Here is an 11352-nt window from a genome sequence, read left to right on the forward strand (position 1 = left end):
CAGAGACTTTTCGTTTGTACTCATGTGATATCAGTAGTGCCACCAAGACAATCCACATTATAGCTTTTGAATGAGTGTAGCAAATTTGAGGGCTCCTCATGTAACCTAAATGATTTAGGAAACATACTTTGTGACTTCTCTTTGAATACTCATGACCTTTGGCAGCGCTACTGGGAAATGTTTAACAACGGACTATGTGGGGGAAATAAATACACCTGTTTGAAGCATTTGCCCATTTCTGCGGTGTAAACAGCCCTACCGTGGCCAGTTTTCAGCTACCTACGTGAAATCGCTAAAGGCAGAGTTGTGAAAAGATGTGTGCTAGCATACCATTATATAGTACTCCCACATGCAGACAGAATAGACATATAATGTGAAGAGCCTAGGTAATAGTCAAATGTAGTAAAGCAGTTAGGAGTTGGAAGTGTAGTTATATAATATAGTAAAATAAAGTATATCGTATTAACAGTAGTAGTATTTTTGGTATTATCAGTATTTATTAATCTTATTAATATTCTTACCATTAATATTAATAGTATTATAAATAAAATGGATCATCAAGGTACAAAAGGATAGCCTTTATTTTTAGTATAATTCATTTGACTGGAAGCTTATAAAATTCAATTTTTAGTGATGACTGTGTTTGACCATCAGCTCACAAAAATCCTGAAAATTTAGCAACTGTCTCTTGAAAGTTGGTCTGAAAGAACTCCAGAACACTACTGGTCTTGGGGAAGAAATAGAAACCATCATGGTGACCTGGAAAGGATGTTGGATTGAGAGATGACTGACTCAGGAAGTTAATAGTGGTTAAGGACAAAAATTCAGAAGCCCAGCTGCCTGTGTCCAGAGCCCAGTTTCTCTTGTGGCCTTCGACTTGAACAAGTAGCTTAACCTCTCTGAGTTTCAGTTTCCTTTAAGGGAAATAGGGGATTACATTGGTACCTAATTTACGTGGATATTGGGGCTTTAAATAAGATAATGTTTGCACAGTGGCGTACATAGTAAGCGAACAATAAGGCTATTACTACCAAGTTTCGGCTAGGCCAGTAAGTGCTGTGTGATCATGGGCACTTTTTTCCCTTCATTTTTCATATGTAAGATAAGGAGTTAAAGACAAAGTGATTTATAAGTTGCTTTTAATTCTCAAATGTGCAACGATTAAGAACTAGAGCTTTTAAGTCAGGTGGTCTAAATTCAGATTCTGGCCCTTATTGTACAAGCTGTGCAACTTTGGACAAGTTAATTCATCTCCCTTACCCTTGATTTCTTCATCTGAAAGTCAGGAAGCAACACAAGAATTTATTGCACAGAATTGTTTAAGATTAAAGTGAGGTACATCCCAATAAGGTTGTAGTTCACTGTTCGGCACACTGTAGGTACTCAATAAAGCTAAGCTGTTTGTTTAAGAGTATTGGTATCATTTTATAATATTTTAACAGTAGTAGTATTTTCATTATACCATGTAGTATTAATATAGTATATATTATTAATGTACTATCTCATATTTTGCATACACATAGTAATAATATTGGTATTATTACTATCATTTATTGATATTATTTAATATTATTAGCATTATTAATAAGATGATCACAAAGGTACTAACTTTTTTTGTCTATGGTATGCCTTCCAAAGGAAGGACCATGTCCCGTGGCGTCAAAATTAATATTAATAATAAAATATATAATGGTAGAATGGGTGCTGTTACTGGGCATTTTCTTGATGTCAACCATTGTAGTAAGTGCTTCACATACAATTTAATTAACATCTTTGAAGCTCAGTTTCATTATTTATGAAATGGCTTTAATATCTATCATGTAGAGTTATTGAGAAGTTTATAAGTATTATTATTAGAACACATTCATCTCAGTTCCTAGAACAAAGCAGGTATGTAAATAAATGATAGCTAGTAATCATAGTTATAATAATAGAATCTAATTTATGGGTTGTGAGAATATATTTATACTTTCTGAGAAATGCTTATCATATTGCATAGTGCATTGTATATGCTAATTCATGGAAACTAATATACTTATATAATAGAAATAAATGATGGGCACTTACCATTTACTATCAATTTACCATTGAGAATGGTTTGGTGGGTCAGGGTGGAGGTCGGAGAACAGTCCAGAATACAGAGCTCAAAAGTGTTGTTGGAAAGAGTGGCTGTTGTGTTTTAATCTCTTGCTCCTGTGGTGGTGGAGGTGGAATGTGAAAATCTTTTCGAGAAGGGAAGGGTCCGTCAGGGTTCCTGCAGCTGGAAAAGGGCTAGACATTTGCCAAAGCTGGATTATGAGGTGTTACAAGTGTATGGTAGAGGTGTTAGAATAGCACTGGCAAGAGGTGGCAATGCTAATAATTACTCTTTCTAGCCCTGTGGTATTGAACGAGGACAACTGGTTCTTTGGGGGAATCTGTGGAAAGCTGGGGGGTTTTTGCGGTTGGCATTTGTTTCTTTGCCAAAACCATGTCTTTTGCTATTTTCAAACACTTTCTGCTTCTTCTGTGTACCTCAGTGTGTACTGTCAACTATAGCTGTGTCCAAAACATTATCAAATTATTAATGACCCCAGTTTTCATGTCTTTGTGTTTATCCATTGCACTTCCTATGAATCATTTTCATAATTTCTTAAAATATCATCCCCAAGTCAGTCCATATGGCCTTCTGATCTCATACTTAGTAATAAACACGAGGACATATGGTTATAAACTGAAGTCTTTCAGGATGCTCCAGTTCATTATTCTGTTGCCCCTTAAAGGAACAGAGTGAGCTGATCCAAAAGGCCAGATAATAAATAAGAGTGATCTCATCCTCTCTCTCGGCATTGGCTGCCATCTCCTTGGGGAATAATTACTTAATAAACTCAGGCTTCCCCCTTCAATGGTTTCATATAACACAAGGATAGATTTTTAGAACATATTCAGAATTAATGCTACTCATATCTGAGATCAGAGAAGCCTAAGTAGATCTGGTTCTACTGAGTGGTATTGGGAAATCTTGGTCAAACATTTTTCTAGAACAGCTGAGCCTAAGTTCAAACCCAGGGTGGAGTTCTCAACCAAATCAGACATCATGATTACATTCATAGAAATATAAACCCTAGGGACAGACCCAGAAAGATAAATAAAATTACCATATAAGGGACACACCCGTGAGCATATGCAAGTTGGTGGACATTGAGAAATATGACTATAAAATTTCAACAATCCTGGTCATCAAAAATGCCGAGTAGAAGAATAAGGATATTCCATTTTGTTCATCAGATTTGAAAGCTAAAACAAATAATGCCCAATGCTCTTAAAATTGTAGTGAGAGAGATTGTCCTTAAATATTGCACATGAGAAAGTAAACTTTTCTACCGTCTTTTAAAAGGCTATTTCAAAATAGGAATCAAATGCCTCAAAATATATATGTAATATATATTTTTTGATACAGTAATTTCTTATCTGTGATGCTGTGCATGAGAAATGTACAGAAATATGTGATTGTAAAATTTATAATACTGAAAAAAATGAAAAATACCTAAAAATCCACATAACTTAGTAATAAAAAAATGTTTTTGAAACTATTTCCATGGTATTTAAATTACTCAGGGTGCAACAACGAGGGTGAGCTTTATGACTTTAGCTATATTAAAACATGTGAAGAAAATATCTAAGAATGAAGTTATTTCTAACTAATGGGATAATGAGTCATTTCTATTTGAGTATTTTTTTAATATTCTGCATAGAGCATATAATCAGGAAAATTAAAGCAATTTTTTAAAAAGGATACTTAGTGCTCATCTGTAAAAACATCCTAAAATATATGTGGAGAGACACAAAAGAGAAAATTATGGACGTAACAGGCTATAAAATATTGGAGTAAGTTGGGTTGACTTTCCCAGAATTGAAATTGTTCTTTTCTCTCATTAATTACAAAATTGCTTTTAAAAAAATGCTTTCAGTTTCAAATACCCAGAGAGCTCAGTTTGAGGTACATTGAGTCTAAGGGGAAAACATTTTTAACAAGAAGAAAAGATGTCATTTTTTAAAAGGGTGGTTTCAAATGGGTTTGGCACAATTGAAAATGCGTCTTTGAAATGTGTTTAGTATTTCCAGACAAGGAGGAACTGTCACCTCACATTGCTTGTGAATCACTGCACATCTGGTCCTCCTGCCCTGGGACAAGAACTGCAGCAGGAAAAGTAAGACACTAAAAGACAATGGACATTGCTTTGCAATCAAATCTCAAGGAAGATTTCTTCCTTCCTTCCTTCCTTCCTTCCTTCCTTCCTTCCTTCCTTCCTTCCTCCCTCCCTCCCTCCCTCCCTCCCTCCCTTCCTTCCTCCCTCCCTCCCTCCCTCCCTCCCTCTCTCCCTCCCTCCCTCCCTCCCTCCCTCCCTCCCCTTCTTCCTTCCCTCCTTCCTTCCTTCCTTCCTTCCTCCCTCCCTCCCTCCCTCCCTCCCTCTCTCCCTTCCTTCCTTCCTTCCTTCCTTCCTTCCTCCCTTCCTTCCTTCCTCCCTTCCTCCCTCCCTCCCTCTCTCCTTCCTTCCTTCCTTCCTTCCTTCCTTCCTTCCTTCCTTCCTTCGTGCTTGCCATGTTTGAAAAAAAAATAGCAAATGATGTTTCTCCATTCATGGGAACTCAACACTGCAACCTGAAGTGTTACTCTGCAAGCCCTGTTCAGCCAACCCTCCGTGGAGGTGATGATAGGTTTTCTATTCACTTAGTCAGGTGAACTCACTCAGTTCACCAACTTCATCACAATTTCTTTGAAGGTTTCCCTGGCTTATTTGAGTGTGAAAACCTAGAACTGGGCACCTTCCTTGCCACTGAAATGCCACAATTTAGACCAGCTAAATTTTAAAGGTCAAGAAATAAAAGGTTCAGAGCATCAGTTTTATATCAGTAGGAATTACTGGTTTAGTTAATGGTTTCGTTGTGGGGTTTGGGTTTTTTTTTTTCATTCTTGTAATGTTTTTTGGAGTAACAGTCACTCTTTTTCCTATGACATAGGCAACACTGAAAATGATTTTCTGTTCGGGCTGGAAGTGTTCAGTACCACTCAGGGTAATGGTATCTGTTGGCATAGAGAAAGGCCAAGTGAGGTGGAATGGAAAATTTATTTTCCCTTTCTTTGCAATCCCGCCTTCCTGTTTCCCTCCCTACTGTTGGGTGTCTCATACATAGTTTAGCTTTGCTCTGCTTCATACCTACTCATTTCAGAAATAATTGTTTTCTTTTGGGGGGACTTTAAAGATGAAAGAACATAGCTTGTCTTTAAAACAAAAACAGAAACAAAATAACATGAGTTCTAATTGTCATTTTTTTCTTCTTTTCCTTTCTTTCTCCCTTCCTTTCTATTTTCGATCACACACTAATGAATTCCTATTATATGCCTTGGCAAAGAGCTAGATGCTAGGAATATAAGAGAGAGGGAAGAAAATAATATGTCCATAATGTAATTTTAGTCCAGCATAAAAAATGAGTTGGAGAAAGATAAAATTGAACACAGAAAGTCCGCTTGGAATTCCTTTGTAATAATCCAAAAAAGAGATGATTGTGGTCTAAACAACAGAGGTAGTATATATCATGGATTATTTAAAAAGGATTAAAAGTAGAATCATGAGGACTTGGTAATTGATTGTAGGTGTTGAGGAAAGGAGAAAAAGACATTCATAAAGACTCTGAGGGTTATAGCTTAAGAAACTGAAAGATTGATGGATGGCACTCATTGAAATTCAGAAAACAGATGAAAATACAGCTTGTGGGGGGTAGGAATATGAGTTCAATTTTGGGAATGTTAGGTATTGAGAGTTTGATCAGATATCCAAATGGAGATGCCTAATATGAAATTGAGTATAAAGGTCTGATACTCAGCACAGATATCTGGACTATCAACATATGGTTCAAAACATAAACATGACTGAAGTCATGGAATATATAAAAGGAATATATGGAATCACCCAAGGAGAATATATAAATTGAAGGCCTAGGCAAAAATCCAGAGAAACTCCAAGGAAAAAGTTCATTTCGAGAAGACATTAGTGTTCAAGAGGCTGTTGATAGTTTTGTCAAACTCAGTTTGAGTGGTACGGTGGAAATAGGACCCGGATGGCAGGATGTTGAGAACCAAATAGCCCAATACACTATAGAATCTCCATCAGTTGATTCACAGGTGTTTTTTTGGACAGATTTAATTATGATAAGCTAAATAAGTTGTTTGGAAAGAAGGTGGCAAATGCCATTTGTGCTTGACAACAAAGGTATCCTTGTCTTCTTTTCAGTTACTATTTTTAAAAATTAGGTCATTTGGGGGGCACCTGGGTGACTCTGTCAGTTGAGCATCCAACTCTTGATTTCAGCTCAGGTCATGACCCCAGAGTTGTGGGATCAAGCTCTTCACTGGGCTCTGCACTGAGCGTGGAGCCTATTTGGGATTCTCTCTCTCTCTCTGTCTCTCTCTCTCTCTCTCTCTCTCTCTCTCTCTCTCTCTCTCCCCCCCCTCCTTCTCTCTCTCCCTCTACCCCTCTCTCCCACTGCCCCTCTTCCCCGCTCACGCTCTCTCTCTCTCTCAAAAAAGGTTAGGTCATTTTAATTCTTTGGATATTTCTGATGATACAGCCTGGTGAGGGGAACAGATTAGTTAATTAAGAATTTTACTGTGCTTCTCAGTATGGGCATTTGATAAATTTCACATTGTATAAAATAATTTGTTTCTGGGCCTGTGAATAGGAGAGAAAGGAGAATAAATAGTTATTTCTTTCTACTGGGGATGAGATAAGTGGTATCCTCTAACTGAAATAAAATAGTTAATTCTAAAGTACAGTGAATAACATGGAGTTTACTCTGACAGAATAAATATATTTGATGGACAAAGATTGATAAACAAAACAAAACACACAAATTGAGTCCCACGTATAAATCATAAAGAACATAGCGCTTCTTAAAGAATAAAAAATAATCAGTGGTTATTTGTTCTTCTTCTTTGACTAATAAATATTAATACAATATGGTTGAAGTAAATTTAAGTATTTAGTTTCAAAAGATGGCGTGGGAATGTGTAGTTAAATGGAGAGTATGGCCAGCTGTTTCCTCAGGATAGAAATATCCCAGAAGTAATTTAAAAATGCTTCTACTTTTACACAGGAAGATTTTGGAGGCAAGCTCACTTTATGATTACTTTTGAAATTTCATGGATATTGAAATCGTTCCAAAATTGGCTGTAAGTTTTCAAAGAGGAACATTTGCATTCCTTATAGAATTTAGAATCTGTCATTCTTCAAAATGTTGGTTGATGATTCAGAAAGGGTACATAGTCCCCCTTCTTTACTTATACAATGGGTTTTATCCAAAAATCTCAAAGTACTTTATACAAATTAACTCACAGTCCAATCCTTTTAATACTTTGAATGAAGATTAATGAGACTCCTATTCCACATATGGTAACATGGAGTTTCTGGAAACCTTGGATGAAGTGAATGAGACATGACATAGCTGCCAGCAAGTTTGCAGATGAGCCAAGAATAGCAAACAAGATTTCTACTTAACTGTTTTAACCACCAGACCCACAAGAAATCATAGATATTAAATAATTAAAACAACAGACTAAAACATGGTCTAGAAGAGAAAGTTTTTTACTCCAAGTCTGCCTGTGTGTCAATTTGAACAAATCTCTCAATGTTGATGGTCTTGGTGGTCTCATTTCCCTCTCTGGGGTAAATTGCTTTCTAAGAGTCCTTCTAGAACTTCTACTCTAATTCTCTGCAGACCTTACTCTGGACAAGAGGTCTTGCCTGAAAATAGAATGGTTGAGAATATTTGTGGAAATAGACCTACGAGATGTTCTGGCGCATCTCTTCATTCTTCTCCTGAGCAATATTTACGGAATTCTGCCTCAGAACTACCTCTTGTCCCTTTTAAATTACCATTTCCATCACTCCTTTCTGACAAGGTCAGTTACAAATAAAGCCAGTTATGATATTCTCTAGATCATTACATAATTAGCCTCACTCTCTATCCTTTTCTCCAGGGAGAAAAACAGGTAAATAAGAGCAGAGTGGTTAAGAAGGAAGGTTCTGGAATCTTAGGAGGAATAAATCACAGCTCTGCAATTTAATTGGTGTGTGACTTCGGAGAAAATACTGAATTGATCCAAGCTCAAGTTTCTTTATCTCTGAGATGGGGGGGATAACATACCACTAATAACAGTTTTGCAGGGGAGTAAATGAATATATAAAGAATGTAGCACACCTGATATATAGTAAATAGCCTTGCTTCTCCATCTTTTTTTTCTTTTATTTTTTTAAGTTTATTTATTTATTTTGAGAGAGCAAGACAGTGAGAGTAGGAAGGGGCAGAGAGAAAGGGAGAGAGAGAATCCCAAGCAGACTCCACACTGCCCGATGCAGGGCTTGAACTCACGAACTCGAGATCAGTGACCTGAACCAAAATCAAGAGTTACATGCTTAACCAACTGAGCCATCCAGGCTTCCCTTTTCTTACTTTTTGATAGATACTTACCCAGACCCCATTGTATGCCGTCCTTTGTTATCACAAGCTAGAAATCTAGGAATTTCATTTCCCAGAATCCATTACCATCAGTATTCTGGTTTAAATCCTTTAATGAGATGCATTTATGTGAGATTTTGAAGGCAGAATATAAATAGAAATTAATGTAAGTCCTTCCCCAGAGACAGGCAGGTGCATCAGCTTTGGTAATAGACAAATATGAGGTTTAACCAGTGGCTTTAATGAGAACCCCTAAGAATTACCATTTTAATGCCACAGGTAGATGAGATCATTGGCAGTGGCCTCCAGCAATTTCAATATCCTAATTTCTTGAAGGAAAACAGTAGTTTCACCTAAATTTCACTTCTTCATATCTTTCAATGCTTTTGTAAGCACCTAATTTTCTAAATTAAATGCCTTCCACCTTGAATGGTTTCCTTTTTCTCGTTTAATTTCTGATTCAATTCTATCAGAGATTACTGAGTAAGAAAGATAGGAAAAAATAATAGTAACAGTAATAACTGTTAACATTTAGGTCTTTACTCAGATTATATCTTTTTAGTGAGTGCTTCCTAACTTCCTAAAATTTCAACCCTGTTCTCATCTCCCGGCTCTTTGTAAATCTCCTTGGCATTTTTTTCACGTTAAAAAAAATAAGAGTGATCTTATTTATTTTGTTTGTTGTATTTTCTTTCTGGAAAATTTAGCTCACGAGGCTGTGTTTTTTGACCATTTGTCTCATGGTTGACTCTTCAGCTCTACAAAAAAAATCTGGTGCTTGGAAAATACCTGTTGAATTAAGGAATGGAATGTTTATTTTCTATCAGACTTTATGCTAAGTGCCATATGTATATTATCTTATTTCATCTTTCTAAATAAATCATTCCAATGGCTATTATTATTATGCCAAATTTACAAGAGCAAAGACATAGCCACAAAAGTGCTGGAGCAAAGGTATGAACTCAGACTAACTCCCAAGCCTATGCTGATAACCATGATTCCATGTTGAGTGAATACCTGCTCTTTTTCTAGTATAGAACGAGGTACTTGATATTGTCTTGGAATTCCATGAGGATACCATGTGCTATGTATATTTATTCCACTTATAAAATGAGAAAATCGAACCTTATGGAAGTTAAGCGGTTTTTACAAGGTGATATAGCAACTTAATGGCACAGCTCAGATCCTCTTGGGTCTGTCTGCTACTAAAGTCTCAGGACTGTGCATCTTACCAAACTAGGAAACATTTTCAAAGATCATCAGAAGCTTTCCTTTTGAATTCAGATAAAACATATAAAGAAAAGTCATGTTATACATACTTCCCATGAGTAAAACCAGAGAAATAGCTTTAAATCTGCATATACTTTTATTAGAACAGACACATTTTAGTACAAGGGAGGTCTTCTTGTCAGATGTTAATATAATCTTGGTTATAGCATATTATTTTCATTAAGCAGTAACTGTTTCCAGGGTGTGAGCCTATTTAGCTTATAATAGGACACAGTGTAAATACCATGCCCCCAATTCCAAAGCTCAGCAAAAACAAAACAGCTGTCTAATAGGAGGCATTTTTATAGGCTGAATGAACAGCTCACATTGTTATGGAAAGGCCAATTTTATGAAACCACACTTTAAAAAGCAAGTTGGGCCCTGCCTAGTCTCCTTTCCTTTGTTAGGCCAAAGAGGAAGGATTAAGATGCAATCAGCAATATCTCTTAGAATGTCTCTGGTTATGGATGTGTCCTTGGAAGAGACCCTGCCATCCATTCAGTAATCATATAAACATAGGAGGGAAAATGTAGCAAAACAGAAGGATGAAATGCTTGAAATAGACATCGCAATTTCCATTGTAGGGGTGGGGGACCTTATTGTACAAAGCAGTGACTGCAGATGGCTATTCTTTATTGACTGGAGTCACTCATTTGCACGCAAGAGGAGGATGTCATTTGGAAATGAGCTGTCCGTTCTCTCCACTATTCCATCCCCTCCCAAGATTCCCACATTCCAGTCATTAGAATGTGTTAACTTGGAACTTGAGGATAAGAAAAAAAAATGTATTCATTAAATGCACATATGCCTCATTCTTCACTTTTGTAGACCTAATCTGATGCAGTCGGGTTTTAGCTCATCTTTCCTTCTGCCATTGTGCCATGGTCATGTTTTTAGCTTGACAATTATTTCGGTTGTGGGGATAAAAGATCTTTAGTATACAAGAAAACATTTTTTTCCCTCTGTGTAGTAATACTGTTGTTGAATGTGGTCATGTCTTTGAGAGTATTTATGAGATAGAAAATTGAAGTAATTAGGAATATAAAGTATAGTTTAGTATCTGGATTTATAGAAAGTATCTTAGCCTGAGAATCAGCAGACCTAAATCCTGACCTTGGATGTTCCACTAATTAAGAGTATAACCTCAGATAGTTCATTTAACCTTTCTAATCTTCAGAGTCTTTTTCTGTAAAAGATGGAGACTGTCAAGTCCTAAAAGCGTATTATATTATCTTTTCACAAAAGAGAACATACAAAGAAAAAAATCAAGATTTAGACAAATTAAAAGGTTTATTTAACAAGTCATATTTTTATATAAGTCACCAGAACAATTTATTTATTTTTTGTTCATTCCAGGTCAATGAGGACTACATGAAGCCAAAGGTAGGATAGTTTATCTAACCTAGTAAATATTAATAATAATAATATCTGAGCTTAATTATGTGGACAGCTTAGTAAAATCAGGTGAGTTTGGGGTTTTGTAGACTTTATGTTCTTATTTATAACTACAGGCAGGCTTCATGATGTATGGCCCATATATTTACCTCTGGGAATTGAGAGCTAGAATCTTTATTTGTTCTTATAAAG

At 36.3% G+C, this 11352-nt stretch overlaps 1 long non-coding RNA gene across 1 annotated transcript in view; it reads left to right on the top strand.

Annotated features, from left to right (window-relative positions):
* Positions 1–11148, top strand: part of LOC122234955 — a 76199-nt gene extending 65051 nt beyond the window's left edge. The window contains exon 5 of the long non-coding RNA XR_006212963.1: positions 11122–11148. This is a non-coding gene — a long non-coding RNA (uncharacterized LOC122234955). The remainder of the gene's footprint in view (positions 1–11121) is intronic.
* The last annotated feature ends 204 nt before the right edge of the window (positions 11149–11352 follow it).

The sequence above is a fragment of the Panthera tigris genome, chromosome F2, assembly GCF_018350195.1.
Source record: "Panthera tigris isolate Pti1 chromosome F2, P.tigris_Pti1_mat1.1, whole genome shotgun sequence".
NCBI lineage: Eukaryota > Metazoa > Chordata > Mammalia > Carnivora > Felidae > Panthera > Panthera tigris.